Source organism: Dinoponera quadriceps, unplaced genomic scaffold (genome assembly GCF_001313825.1).
Source record: "Dinoponera quadriceps isolate SergipeBrazil2010 unplaced genomic scaffold, ASM131382v1 scaffold1070, whole genome shotgun sequence".
NCBI lineage: Eukaryota > Metazoa > Arthropoda > Insecta > Hymenoptera > Formicidae > Dinoponera > Dinoponera quadriceps.
Genome location: NW_014555341.1, coordinates 2,268,776 through 2,285,115, shown reverse-complemented (window position 1 = coordinate 2,285,115; position 16,340 = coordinate 2,268,776). Strand labels below are relative to the sequence as shown.

Genomic DNA, 16,340 nt, shown 5'->3' with positions numbered 1-16,340 from the left:
AATTATGCAAATAAATAAAATTTTATCTAAATGCAGACTAAATAAAAACATATTCGAAAAATGCTCAATTTTGATGTAAGAATCTCGACGCCGACGGCGGCGATATTGAAATATAACGGCAGACTTTGAGGTAGGGATTATTTTTTAAGAAATTTCGCGTTTATTCGACAAGCAAATGTACGTGTCGTGAGGAGCGTAAAATATCCGGACGCATTTTCTCTAAAGGCGGCGCGAATAAAACCAGCTGAGAGATCCTCGCGCTCCCATAAATATTCAAGGCGGGATAATATTTGCTCGGGCACGTTTAATGTAAAGTGCAGGTAAACACGCAGCCCTTGTAAAACAATAACGCTTATTCGAGTTGCTAGCCGTCTGCGCGTTATCGCCGCGAAGGTGAGTTCAGAATTTCGTAAAGAGGAAAGAGATACGAAGAAACGTGTATAAAAATGGCGGAAGGGAAGGAAAGATGCCGGTGCATTTAAAATGACGAATTTTAAGGCGACGTTTATCTTGTGGATCGAGTGCTCCGGTTTCACAGTCATTAAGAGGTCCTTCTTGAATACGTAACCAGTGTACATTACGCGACGTCGTGTCACTGCGCCGAGCTTTAAGCGGCATGACGGCGAACGTACGTCGGAAACTTTGAAATTAAAATGCGTCGAATACGCTAGTGCGTTTAATTGAAATTTGTAACGCTCGAGTCGTAAGCGCACGCGCGCGTGCCACGGTGAATTAATTTTATCACGAAGCTGCTTCTCATGGACGATCTAACATGCAAACTATAAACGTGAGACTTTTTCCTCGCGTGCACGAAGAAACGCTCGAAGCAGTTAATTCGTTGCGATATACGGGATGTTTGACGCAAGCTGTGCCAACTGTTATATATTTATAGTTGAGGTCAATATGAAAAAAAAGTCCTCTACCATTTTGCAAACAGCTACGCAAAACTCTAAGTTATTAATTGTTAAAAATGGCCATGTATAGAGGCTTACTTAATTAATAATTAAAAAATTTGCATGGTTATTTGTAAAATAGTAAAGGCCTTCTTTGTTTAGAATGGTCTAATCTACAAATATATGATAGTCGTTGTATCTAACGACAGGTTCAAGGTTCGAGGTTGAAAGTTCAATGTACCGATGTCTCTCGCTAAATACAACAGTTGTTATATGTTTTGTTAAACCATTCTGAATAAAAGAGTTCTTTACCGTTTTGCAAATAACTACGCAAATTTTTGAGTTATTAATTAAAGAAGCCTCTATGCATGGGAATTTTTAATAATTAATAATTCCAAATTTTGCGTGCACGGATGTTTGTAAAACCGCACAGGACTTTTATGTTCATATTGACTTAATCACAAGCATAACTTGCGTCAGACACCCAGTAGATCGGAGCGAGTCGTTAGATTGTAAAGCGGAATGTCGCGATTGAGTCGATTGTCCGATGAATGGAATTAAAAATTTAAGAATCGCATTGTCGTCGCGATCTGAAATGGCACTCGCACAACTATCGGTAACATGAATCTCATCGCCATCGTATTCAAATTGTGATTACGACTGAATAGCGGCACGACATCCTGAAATTCAGTTAAATTCCGCGGCGAAGAAGTCGCAATACTGTGCGCTTACTTTCAGTTTTCCGCCCAATGGCGCTCGATATATTTGCTAAACTAACCGCGCCCTATTTTCTTTTATGTTGCAGGTGGGTCTCAGGGCTTATTGGCCATATAAAGAATACTCGTTGCGACTGACCCGGGTTCCCGACAACTAAGTGGGATAAAAAGGCGAGCGTGGTTTCTGGCAGGCACGCTTGGCTTTTACGTCGCAAGTTGCACGGCATTTTGCAGCTAAAGTTCGTGGACAAAAGTTTCGCCCATCGATCGAAATATCTGACGGTAAAAAAGTTGGCGGTTAAAGAATCGAAGTAATCTCTTTAATTCCATCGGAGTTATCTCTGAGGCACACGTATGAAGTGTTATCTTAATATTGAATAAAAGTCAGAGGAGAAGGTGATATTATGGCTTTTGTAGATATTATGAGCCTCTAATTCTAGCGATTACTTATGGAATTCAGTAATTCAAGTTGAGTTTAAAAGTCTATTCGTTTTGTAGATATTGCCCTAACAATTCTACCTTCTGATAAGCAAGCCAATATTAAAATCAAAAATTCACGTTTATATTCATTATTGTTCCTCCTAAGAAGCTTATTTTGAATAAATATATAACTATATAAAATTGAAATACTGTGTTGTGTTAAATGAAACCAATTTTTTAAATCAGTTTTAGCGAGGGGCCATATTACAACTCCTGTTCTTTTTCAACCCATTATGTAATATCGCCATATTTTTTTACAAATAACGTTCTGAGTAATAAATATTTCATAACTTTTGGTCTAAAATATCGATTGAACAACACTTTGGCGAATGTAATTGTTAAGTGTCCAATTAAAAATATTGATTATTAACACAATTATTGTACAAAATATAAATGGAAGGCCTTAATATCACCTTCTACTTCTACATATCGGGACAGGAGGAGGAAAAAATGTATAAAGCATTAAAAAGTAATTTAATAAACAGACCAAACGATGAACTATAATAATAGTAATTAATAGTAATTAAATGATTCGTGGAAATTACTAGTTCTCGACGTACATTCGGCAAATAGTAGATAGTTAATTACGCGTTTCGAAAGCGATACTCTTATTCTACATACATAAAGGAAACCCCGTCCACATCACACGCGGCGCGCTAGATTCTAACACGAGAACGCATTTCCGCTTTAGTTAAAGTGGACTTTGTGTAATGCCACCGGTTCTCAGCGTACGTGCCCAAAATCGTAAACTACAACTTGCCATACGAACTGCAAGCCATCCCCGACGCAACTAGCCGCTTATCAGAAATACGTGTATCGCATTCGCGTTCTCCCGCGCGACAGTCATTATTTTAGAATATTTCCAATAACGCGTTAATTAGCGCGCAATGTAATCAACACACGTTTAAACATTTGTATGATCACTTTTTTCTTCTTTTTCACGAGTCCACTTTCCTCATGATACTATTTTACGAGAGATCGCGTTGTAAAAGCATCGGTAAACGTACCGAATAAAGGAAGATACGACAGTGAAAAAGCTGAAGCGATCCAGAAAGTCGAAGTTACCGGGAAAATATCCGCTTGTTTTTACAAAAAGTTTCCCCTCTCTCTCTCTCTCTCTCTCTCGCTCTCTCTGCCGGGAGTAGATATTACGCGTTGCGCATTTGCTCGGCGCCATTTATGAAATTGCATTAAGACAGTCGTGCCAGCATCGCGAATAAATGACGATTGCTAACAATACCGTGCTCGTTCTCAGAGCTTAAACGAAGTCGCGCGACGAGGCCGGTTATTTCAAGTCGCTGCTGGAAATTCCGCCTCTTATCTCGAGGAACTCTATTTATTTGCAAATGCGCGGTTCGCTCCACCGATGAAGAGCACCGAACGCAACGTCTTCACGAACTGCGTGTATTTACAAATTGACGCTCGATTTAAAATTCCTAAAGTACCCTTCACGTCGAACCGAGGAGCAGCCGGCGAGATCTTATCCGGTTCTATTTGCGTTCCCAGCATCAACGGACTTTACAACCCCGAAGCCACCGATGCTCGGGCATTTTTACTCGGCTGGAAAAGACAAGACTCGACCGAGGAAACGGTGAAGAAGCTAGGTGAGAGCAACCGCGTCAGGAAGCCGGGACTAGTCTCCTCTGAGCATCACTCAAAAAGGACTATACCTTCTCGGGAGGCGACGTTGAAAAATCACGCGTTTCCTATTGCCAACGCGGCGATACTGTTATCCCCGGCGCGCTGATAGATCGCCCGGTTGCGTAGCGAGCGACAACGAAAATAAATGCGAACGGTGGGCAATATCGCGAGCGGTCGAACGAGGGAGATGATTGCCTGCGCTCGCGCATGTAGCCACCCCTTCGTCCTCGTAAATCCTAGGCCGCTTTTACGGCCGCGCGCGTTTACGATGTCGGTCGTTGAACAAAGAGAGGGGGAATACACGAGAGAGAGAGAGAGAGAGCGACAGGACGACAACAACGACGACGTCCACGTCGTGAGAAGCGCTGCACGCTTTGCACAACCCCCATAAAGCATTGTCAGCGGCAAGATCCCGGTCTTGACTAAAGTGAATATGTCGCTGACAAGGACGTACGGTCGCGTTATAGTCGAGACGAAGGCGAGGGGCGATTCGCCATGCTAGTCACGACTCACGTAGTTCGCTCGATTTTTCATCGCGGCCTGCAGTTGAATTATGGCTGTTCACCGGCGTGTCGTCGGCTTGTTTACCGACCAGCGGCGTATGGTCACGAATTAAAAATCGCAGATAGCCCTGATTAACTCGTCTCCGGGCTGGACATTAGTGTGAGGAACGCAAGGGGATGCGCGAGATTAGCTTCCCAGGTAGGAATCATATAGTACCTTGTCGACAGTCATTTTGGGTTGGCACGGTTTTCAATGGAGGAACATCTTCACGATCTCACGGCTCTTCGACGGATCTGCGACTCTCGTTCGCGACGGCGAATTAAGGACGGGAATCCGCGGTGGCCGTGCGGGGCGAGGTCCTGCGTTTTCGACGAGCCGCATCTCGCAGCTTGCGAGGGCAGTTTCCGAGGGATTTCCCGATGTCGTACTTGCGAGGCTGCATTTTTCATGCGTCCTGGATGCATGAAGCACGCAGCGGAGTGTAGCGGTCATGCGTCGCGGTTGACAAGTGGTTCTTGCGCGCGCCGTCTGTCATGCGGGAATGTCCGAGGCGTCGCGAGGGAAAGGGCGACGTTTCAAACGTGAAACTCCGTCGCACGAAGAGTCGAAGGGAAAGACACCTCGGAGAGAGCGTCTCGAGGCGCGCAAGACGAGGAACAGAACTGTGCCGTGTCAAACGGCCGCGACCTCCCTCCGAATTCCATCTACGTCAAAAGCGGCCGGCGAGAAACCCGCCGGGAGAAACCCGACGGAAATTCAGCCAAATCGCCGTTTCGCTCGCAACTTGGCTTCCACGTTCCTCCCGACGTATATTCTTCGTCGGCTCCTCTAACGTTCGTTATTCGACGTCGACGAACTTCTTCTCCTTCTTCTTCCGCCTCCTCTTCTTCCTCCGCGGCAGTGCTCGTATCTAATTTTTTATAAAGTCGATATTCCCCGTTGTTTCTTATAGTGCGCTCGGCGACAAAATTATGTAAAAATTCCGCAAAGTTGTTCCCGTCTAGGAACAAAGGGGTTTCATTTTTCAGTTAATTTCGACTTTCTGGGAGACTCGGTCGCGTTAAAGGAAAATGCCCGGTCTCCATTCTACTTCGGCGGAGGTTGAACGAAAAAGCAAGTTAACGAGCTCGTTAATGTTGAAATAAGAGTCGACTGCGTGTAACACGCACATGCATATATATACGTGCATGTAACCGTTGTTCACTGATTTCATATTCCGCGGGACATCCTGTTATATCACCGTTATACGTACCACTGGATGTATCCTCTGTGGAAATAATGTCCGCTTATAAGAAATTGCGCGATTGTGTGTTGTAGCATTAACATGCAGGCACACCCGGGCAAATGCGGGATGCTTGGCGGAATATTAATACGACGCGCTTCGGATTATTGCGTTTGCGCATTCGAAACATGTCGAAATGAATTTCCGCGGCGCGCGCGCCGAAAAATCCAACGGCAGCTTTACAATTTAACGTATTTCAAAGCTCTCTGACGCGCTGTTCATCGCGTTTCACAGTTTAACGCGTCTCCCGGGACGCGCGCGCGTCCGTTTAACCGTCTTACAATATTAGATCGCGATGGATATTCCACAACCGGTTTATTCCGTCGCGAGAGAGTGGCATGAAACAGAGGCGGTTACATTTGCTACAATATCGCGCAATGGTACACTCAATAACCCCCATCGGAGGCGGAAGGATTAAAGTATTAATCCCTTTGCAACAAGCAGCAACGTGACCGGCGTCCGCGAATTTCAGTCGCGTCGCTCTCGCTACGATTATCGTGAATTTATCAATAATATCGACTGCGCGACAGTCTAGCACCGGCCGCTTCGACACGGCCGAATGTGTTTTAACGCAAGTGCAACGACATCGAATGCATGTACTGTCCGAATGATGTTACAGCGACTCTACCATCTCCCTCGCATCGCTTACTTTGCGCACGTAAATTCGGTTTCGCCGGGTCGATCGTGCACGCACAGTTGCGCATCCGATTCGCTCGGTGTGTTCTCGGCGAACAAAAAAAAACATAAAGCGGAAAAATAAAAACCAGAGGAATAGAGAGAGAGAGAGAAGTAACGAGTTGATTTGTTACCGTTCGCGCGAGTGGAAATCCCCTTTTATTCAATCGGCACTGCGGACCAGTCCGATGAGCGGCGCGCCGCCGACAGAAATAAAATCTGACTCCGCGCGCAAACGGCATTTTTGCGGACGGATAAAGGAAGTGAAGCGCGACGCGACGAGCACTTAGGCGATCTCGTCCCGGACGGATTTCCAGATCGATTCCAAATGCGCCGATAAATCTCCCCTGTTGATGGGAAACGCACGACTCCCGGGACACTCGGTATAACAACTTTAAGTCCGCCGTGAATGTAACCGCGAATCTAGAATTTGCAATTTAAATGCGCGTGTATCCCGCCGCGACTCCCACTACCGTCGCCGGGAGTCATATAAATCATTTACTATTTCGTCCGTAAATAACGCGGCTGGGAGAGATCAGCCGTTTATCAGCGTCAAATCAATTTCGCCGGAGTTTAGGGGGCGCCTTCAATCGTCCCCGGCGGCTGAGAGATGCTTAAAGTGCCGCGGTCACACTCGTTTTGTCGCGAATATATCGATCCGAGCGGCCGCTCGCGCTCCGTTTTACATAACACACACTGTCGGCGAAATAACTCGCGTGTGTACATCGCCGATATAAAATCTAAAGCTCCCGATATCGCGGATAAACCCAACCCCGCGAATGTATTCCTCTTCCCACCCCATTCGTCTCCCCGGCCGCCTCGTACTCTCTCAATCTCTCTTCAACCTTTGTCCGCTTTTCTCGCCTTCGACGATGGCCGCGGTCCTTATCTGCTCTTCCGCAGCGTCGGCGAGAACGATAACCGAGATTGACTTTTTAATTACCTATCTTCGCGTTCCAGTTTCGCGCACTTTCGTGGAATTTCCTCCTCTCACGACGTAGTCGAGAACATCGTCAGACTCTCATTGTCGCGGACGATAAATCTTGCGACCGTGATGGCGTAGAATTTTTCGAGCGACCCTCAGACTCTCATTACCCTCATAGCTCTTGTCCTGCCTCGTGTATTCGACGCAGACCAAGCTTGCCTCTTAGGAAACAGCTGTAGATCTTCTTAAGAGCAGTCGCGGAAGTATTTGGAAAATTAGCGTGTCGCAAACAGCGATGTGTACCCCGCCTGACGATGTTTTTTATAAACGATGCTTTGTCACGAGGAGAGTGACAGTAAGCGCGGATATTTATTTAAAATTCTATATTATCAGATTACATTTTAAATGTGTGTAAAACGAAGGAAGTCAAGAAGGAAAAATGTAGGATCTTATTATTGAATACTTAGAGAGAACGCGACATCGTTATTGTACACATATAATTTTCATTAGAAAAAAATGTGAACAACAAGAGCTGGAAAGGAAATATCGGCAGAAATGACAAGAAAATTATTCTTCGTAGCGGCGCTAATAATCCGCGTGCATCGACGTCGGCCCCGTCCCGCGATAATTGCGATTTGTCGCGAACGATAATATCGAATGCCATTAGTACCGCTGCAAAATGCGTTTGCGTTAATCGACGGAAAAAGTTGACGGCGATTCCGCGGCACGACGGCACGACTAAATGCTATCGCTTTGCTGAATAAACGATAGATCGTTAACAGGCGCAATAGCCCAATGTTATCGTCATTAGTTGAAGTGTTCCCACGAAAACATTCTGCACTTGACGGCGTTTCATTTACACGTCACCGTGGGATTCCCGCCGCCTCGCGATCGATTCTCCGAACGGAAAGAGCGCCGATGTTTTCTTTTACCGTAACGCAAAATCAACTCCCCCCGTCGGAGTGGTATTTCTCCAAATATCAGGATATTCTGAATTACAAGATAACTTGATAATTGAGATCCAGTGTGATGAAATGTAATTTGGCAATTTATGTAAGATCCAATACAACAATCGAGGGAGGTAATTATTAATGGGCAATGAAAGTGAATGCTCCGAGCAAGAGAGATGTCGAGTGGTATCCTTTTAAATATTGCACAGAAAAAAATGCTAGATTCAGATAAATAATTACGATACTCCTTAGCAAATTTTTTATTTGGATTAAATAAATTTTAATAAATATTACTTGATCCAAATAAATTATTCGAATGAAATATATGTGTTTACTTGATCCAAGTAAAATTTGCTTAATCTAAGTAAAAATGTCCTAAGGATTATTGAAGAAGTTACTTACTTGAGTCTAACACTTTTTTTTTTCTGTGTGGAATATTGTAGATTACAATAACTTGATAATTTCTGTAAGACCTAATATAACGATCACAGGAGGTAACTGTAAATGTGAAGATGAATTTTCCACTCTGACACATAATTCAATACCAGATGTCGAATAATTTCGAAGAAAAAGGGAGAAAAAAGAAGAGCGGGCTTGCGAAGGTACTTATTGATCCATCCAACCGCGCGTCGCCGAGGGCATAATGTGGTGCATGCACGAAACTGCGGGAAGGAACTTGCATACCGCGGAAAATGATATGCGGATGCTACTTTTTCCCACCTGTGGCACTCGACGGGACGCCACGAGAGAAATACCGGCCGAACCGTAATCGATTTTATATTAACGCCGTACGTCGCCTCGGATCTTAACGGCGGCCATTCCGCGCGCGATTTACATAATCCTCAAAGTAAAACGGCTTCCGTGCGCGACAAACACACGTGTGATTTTCATGCAAAAATCGCGCGAGGATGCGGCCGTTTGCTGTTTAAAGAAAAACAAGTTAACGACGCCTCCCCGCCGCGTCGCGCAATGCGCCGAGCGAATATTACGCAAACACGGCGGCTGTCTCAATAATACTTTTCATCGGCTCGAGCCCGACGCGTAATTCACGCAATTTCCAACCTGCAAGTGGGACTTTAACCGAGAGGCATTTCCACACCTCGGCCGTGTTCATCGATACGCGAATTTCGTACGGAAGCAATTACTTTCGTATCGCGATATCGATTCTCAATACTGGACGCGCGGAACTACGCAAAACACTCCGCTCCCGCGAGGAGGATTGTTTTGCCGACAGCGCGCTGATCCTCCGACGACACGATCGAGCAAGAAGCACATTATGCGATCCATTTACTCCGCGTCTCCCCTCTCTCTGCCCCCTCCCCCTCTTTCTCCCTCTCGCTCTCTTTCCGGATTTTTCCCGTGCCGCGGAAAATTATTCTAAGTGCTGACCTAAGTGTGCCGCTTAAGTGGATCACTCGCCGGCGATGGACCCATAAACGTGCCGAGTCGCTGATGAAAAATCCCGCGCTCGGGACGTTATGCAAATCGCGTGTCTGCGCGGGAGATACTACCCCGGCTGATCGTTAGATTCGAATGCTTGACATCGACTTCTACGATCGATCGCGACGCGCTCACCTGCGTGCGAACGACCTCGCGGGTCGCGCGACACGCGACGCCACAGGTGTTAAGGAAACTGGATTGTCTGCACGTTATTCTCGGCGGGACGCTTTTCCACGGGATTCTCGTTAGAGAACGCGGAAACCCAGCTTCCGGGGAAGTTCCGTGCTTCCTCTCTCTCTCTTTCTCTCTCTCCTTCTCTCTATTTCTCTTGATCTCGGGGAAATATCTCCCGTCATCTCCTTACGTAACTAACGTAAATTATAACGCTGTTTATTCATCACAGGATCGGAGGACGAGTCGTCCGTGCTACTCCGTATCACTCATATCACATTAATCAAGCTAACAAAGAGTTAATTTTTCAAGGAGGATTACACAGCCAGAGCGCGCGACTCTCGACGCTCCCGCGTTCTCGCGATATGCATTTAATATGCCGGGGTATTAGCGTGAAATTAAATACCGAGAGCCATTACGGGGATCCCCCCCCCCCACGTAGTCGAGTGCTCCTTCGCTCTCTCGCCATCCCCTTTTTATCATTGATTATGCGGACATTAATGAAAACAGTTACATCCAGCGGACGTCTGCGCCGCTGCGAATCGGATTAGTCGATCGAGGATGAATCGGATTTGCCGTGTTCTTGCAGGCAGTTGCTGCAATTATTCGGCGTCTTATCGCCGTCCGGACAATCGTTTCTCTCTTTGTTCCTCTCTCTCTTTCTCTCTCTATTTCGCTTTTTGTGCGTGATCAATTTTCGCCGCTTAAAGACCATCGGCGCAAGAGCCGCGTTGCCACGACTAAACCAGATTAATCGCTGAGCGACATTGACGAATCAAAGGCTATCGGCACGGAATATCGGATAATCCCGGCGAAGTCAGCTCGCGTTTTCACTTAACCTTTTTCCTCGTTCGGCGCACTGGTGTTCTAACGACACCAGAGAGAAATATTCGCCAATACATAACGATACACCGGTGATACTTGCTTCTATCTTGAGCACTGAACTTTATATCATTCTGAAATGCTAAATGTCATGATAAGAAGCCGGAGCACGCCGAGGTAAAGAATAGGTAACATAAGTACTATTTCCTTCTCTGGCTACATTGAGAGAAAAAGATTTGTATAATATTTGTGACTGTAATCATCATAGTAAATGACTATAACTCTTTTACTACGATGATTACAGTCACAAATACTATACAAATATTTTAGGAAAACTAATTTTCTAGTAAGTGTTATTGTAGTGTTAGTGATAATAACCTTACATGCATATTGTTACTATTGTTTTTACGGTTAAATATAAAAAAAATTATGGTCAGCACCGAAAATAACTATAATTTCTTTCAGTACAGCGATTTCTGACTGGCCAACGATTTTCTATAATCTCCTCCGCAGACATATATCAATTTACTTATTACTAATTTACTTATTATTAAAATTCGAACCATATCGTCCATATTTTTTGCAATAATTTATGGCACAAATTTAATATTTTTTTATTTATTCGTTTTTTTCTAATATTATTATAATTTTATTAATCACGGAGATTACGAATGCGATATTTCGAATGAGCTGATCTTTTCAACTGGAATAACACGACATAAGAAAAGGATGCAGATAGTATTTCCTCCCACACTGAGAACCCATTTAGTTGAATCGATTAAATTCTTGTTTGACTATGGCAAATAAATTTTTTGATTATAATAACCAAAGTTTGGTTGTCTAAACCGAAGGTTTGGTTCTCTAAAGTTTCAGAGGTTGCAAAAAACCAAACCTTTAATTCAGAGAACTAAACCTTGGTTCTTATAACCAAAAAAATTGTTTGTCCATAGTCAAACAAGAATTTAGTTGATTCAACTAAATGGGTTTCTTATTGTATAATACCCAGCATTCCAGAGTAGCATTGAATTCAGTGCTCCAATGAATCCGGGAATTATTCCATCGAGTCTCCATCGAGCGAAAAACAAAGTTGCCGTTATTATCGCGTCTTCGATGAGATGTCGAGTAATTGCGGGCGACTTTTTCCACCGAGATCTCCGATATATTTATCAGTTATCCGTAGGCGTTTATCTCACAGCCCTACGTACATGTGTGTCGGAAACGTGAGATGTAGGCGCAGCCTGTAATGCGATCGTTTCAAATCCCAGAGCAGAGTTCGTAGCTCGCTGCGATATTAAAATAATCGATTGTTCCGCGCCGTCCCAGACGTATTGGCCGTGTACCAAAACGATACCCGCGAGTTACACCGGCCGATTTTCCATTTAATCCTAGAAAGCTGATTTAACGGGTGTACATTTGTTATGGGCATTAGGGGGATGCCCTCATTATTTATCGCGGGCCGATAAATTCCCGCGGAAGCGGGTGTTTAATTTTACACGCGTCCGAGGGCAATAATTGGGGAGCGAAAAAGCCATAGAAACGACCGGCCGCGCGTATTGGAAACTGATAAGCCATCGAAGAATTTCAAAATGCGCGATGTCCCACGATGCTTTATTGATTTGGAATAACGCCGTTATCGAGAAATCAATGACGCCTCCGCGGTGGTGAGCAGCGAGTCGCGGTGTTGAAAGTTTAATTCAGCACGCAGAGGCAGCAGGGTAACTCACGCGCCCTCGTGAGATCGAGGCGTCGTGGACTTCGCACTCTCAACATTCGTTTCGCTGGAAATAGATTGAAGTGTCAAATTGCAGCGACCGTGTATAAAGTTGACCTTTACGCGCCGGTGTAAGAGACCGGTCGGTTAGAAAAAAAGTCCCACCACTTAGAACGAGGATGATCAATCTTACGTAAAGGAAACGATTCCACGGCGTTTCTTTACGCGGAAATGTAAAGAAACGTACAAAGACAGATAGCGTCGGAGCAACCGACGGGCCCCCGGCCACGTTCTCGCGGAGAGGGCTCGGGCAAAGTTTCAGCACTACCACTGGAAACACGTCGGAAGCTGCGGTAATTAAGCTCCCGACGGCACGGGGGTCGAATCGGCCTAATTATTCCGGCGATTCGAATGTAATTTATGACGCCACGGTGTAAATTATATATTGTCAAAGCAATTCGATTACCTCGATAATTCGAATGTAATAGTACCATAATGCGTCGGAAACATGCCTCACGATTAATTGATGCGTTATTAAATCGCGACGTCGAGTAATTTACGATTTACGTCGCCCGACATGCGTACGCGCGCACCGCGTGCAAAAGTGTGACGCGCACTAATAATTGCATTCGGCGCACCGGTTCGTCGTCAATAGTCTTCGGGCATCCCCCGCGGTTTGGCGCGGTCGACAACTGAGAGATCTCGATCGATTTTTTCCAGTCGAAATTTCGACCCTACGTTAAACCTCCAATTCTATAACACAGTAGGAACTAAAGTAGGTTTAATTCGAATGTTATAATTTCCTACTTTGGTTATAATGTGATAATGTCGTAAATTTCCATCTTCTTTGTTTTTAGCGTCAAAATAGCTTTTCCGATTCGTATAAATTTAATAGTCGAAGTATTAAGAGTACTTATAGTTTCAAGGTAGCATTATAAAATCTGTAGAATTAAAGGTTTATGAGAGAAGTTAACGAGGATCTAATCGTCTATATCGTCGATCTATATCGTCAAAGGGAGCAGATTGGCGGAAAGCGAATAGGATCTTCAGTTTGTTACATTTAAGTACATTAGAACTACAGATCCTGCTCGATTTCTGTCGTCAGTCTGTCATTATACTCTGTCGTCAGATCCGATTTCTGCCAGCAAGCTGTTCATAGAGCTTACAGCAGGCACTGCACAAAATCTGCTTTTGCAGGTTCAGCTGTCTGGGAATGTCTGCATATTATTTCTTAATATCATAGTAGTTCTTCATGAAAATCTTATTTTTGGCCGCTATCGCGAGCGCGCCACACACGTGCTACGGCCGCTATTAGGAGGCTGCTTCGAAACACGGTGCCTCGGTCACGCGAACCGCCTCCCCGGCATCACGTAAACGCGCGTGAAATTGATAATTGAGCGCGTGTCTGCGATATAATCGCGTGTTACGATATCGTCGTGGTACCGACCTGGTCCCGGCGGGAAGCGGCCCGTGAATTCGTCCTGCGACCTGGCAGCCCGCCAGGAATGTCGCGGCTCGCGAGGTCCACGCACCCCCCGCCGCTCTCTTACGCCCGCGACTTCCCACGTCATACACACGTACATACTCCTCCTCCCTCTCCTCAGGAATTCCCGCCACCTCGTCGACGAGAGCGCAGGACGTCCGATTGGCGACACGTCGAGTGTTGTACGCGCGCCACGGGGATTTCCCTTGGAAATTGCAACGTGAATAATTCGTCGCAATATGCAACGTTCGCCGCGCCCCGGCCTCCTGAAATTTCTATCAGGCCGTGCCTTGATTCGCGCCGCTTAAAGCGCTCCTGAAGATTCTGACCCGTAAATTCGACTCTGCATTAATAATGACGGCACAAAGCGGCGAATGTTCCTGTCGCTGGACGAGAAATCATTTCCGTTTTATTCGCGCGCTACTCGCGCGCACTGGCACGTCCGTCCGCTGGTTTTCCTCGTCGCGCAAGTCGTCACGAAACACGTCGGCAAAACACAAAGAATTCGATCGACGAAGGTTTCGCAGAATTAGATCGTTATTTGCAACGGGAAATTGTATTCATCGTAAATCGGAAACTGCCGCAAGATATTCCCTACCGCCGGATTTCGTATTCGATATTAATTAATTTTCGATCGTGCTTCGCGAATGGACGATACAATTTCGCGATATGATTTCGCGCGAGACCGACGTATCTATCGTGTTGCAGCTGCGATATTAAGTTCCGCGGGGTCACGTTAAATAATATCGCGATGATATCGCGATATAGTTATCATAGTACGCTAAAAAATATCCCGAATTAACACTCAAGTTGCAGCGACGGTCAGCTCGATCCGCCATCAGTGGCGGAGAAATACGTAAAAACTTGCCAAGCAGAAACAATTATTTTTCTGCGAACGCCAGGGAATCCGCCCACTCGCTCGGTATTACTCCTGTCCGGGTGAACTGATAAAACTCTTTTCCCAACTTTTTCGCGCGCGTCAGCCGTTTCTTCAACGGCAATCTGTAAGCAGCGAGCCAACAGCCCTATTCATACCTCTGTTAAGCTAACATCTCGACACGAAAAATCCAAACGGGAACTATATTGGAATTGAGTGTTAATTAGCTAATTCAATATCACATCCCCGATTTCAATGTACGAGCGGTTTAGCAGGAATTCGCGTTTGAAGATGGCGATGCCAACTTATGTCAACTTATCAATGCTACTACGCGAGAAAATTCCATGTAGAAATCCATGTAGGAATGCACACGGTGTGTGAAAATCTATATAGGAATTCACATGGATTGTTACCTAGGACCTAGATTTTTGACGCAAATTCCTAGAGGCAATCTTCAGGTTCCATATGGATTTACTGTATGAATTCCCACCTGATTTTTCCAGCAGGATAGCCTTCACCGCACGCGGTGATTCTACTTTTTCTTTCCGCACTAAACGAATCCTTAATCCCAAAAAATAAATCGCTTGACATTATAACCCTTTTCACCCCGACCAATAAACAAATTAATTAGCATTTTTTATTCCAAGCTATATTTAAGCTTTTACTCGCGAGGTTATGAAAAAATACGCGCCACGATCGAAACGAAGCGCGATTTCCACGACGTTCCGTTTGTTTCCATCCGTCGAGATTAACAGGAAAGCACGCAGCGCCCGCTCGCATATCCTATCCAGAATCGCCCGTTTCGCTTCTCCTTGACGGAATCGAAATTGCGCGCGAAAGAAAAGTTCCATTTCAACTTGCGTTAAGGCAGTCCGAAAGTTTCGTGAGGAAACATTGTCGGCGCGAAGGGGGCGCGATTCGCGCGAAATGATAGCACTCAACTTTTCACCGAAGGCACGGCCCTAATCCGCTCAACATAGCCGTGTGCACGTTCATGTGAGTGATATGTATATATGTGTGCGCGCGCGCAAGGAAGAGATCCTGGCGGTAGGAAGTCGGAAGTCGAGCTGGACGTCGTGTCCTTACAGGAAATGTCGTCTTGCTCCACTGTCCGGTTCCCCAACCGGAATCGGGCCTTGAATGTTAGCCCTTCCTGCGCGAATTTATCATCCAGGATCGTCTGAAGACCCGGGAGGATATCCCGTCGTTTCTACCCCTACTCGCGATAATACGAATCGCCGTGTATAGCCTCGGGCGAATGGGATTAGATCAGTTTGCACGACCCGGTTTTTCACGTGAATCGTGGAAAATCGGGGAATTGCTATCGACGATGTGATTTACTCGAGAAGATAGAGAGTACCGAAGTTCCAGCGCGAACCGCAAACGGATACGACGAAAAAGGTAGAGGGGGAGATACGATATGCGCGTACAAATATTTATTGCCGAAACTAGCATAACGGAAAGTTCCTCGTATATCCTCGCGTACCTTTGTGTTTCACATTGTAGATCCGTATCGTCATCGTACATTTAATGTCGAACGTAGTAATTCGAAATATAACAGATACGTTATATTCGTACATTTACACAATAAAAAAATCATGTGTTAAAATTAACACATTTCACGTGTTCTAAACAGTCCATCCAAATTTGTGTGTTATGATTTAATGCAAGGTGAATATGTTAGGAAATAACGCAAATAGTATATTAAAAATTAACACAGAAATGTAACACTTATTTGGCACTATTTGTAAACAAATTTTCATGTAGAAA

General features: G+C 45.1%; 1 protein-coding gene across 2 annotated transcripts in view; it reads left to right on the top strand.

The window, feature by feature from the left end:
• LOC106743879 (furin-like protease 1) overlaps window positions 1-16,340 on the top strand; it is a 293,482-nt gene that overhangs the window by 186,130 nt on the left and 91,012 nt on the right. The window lies entirely within an intron of this gene.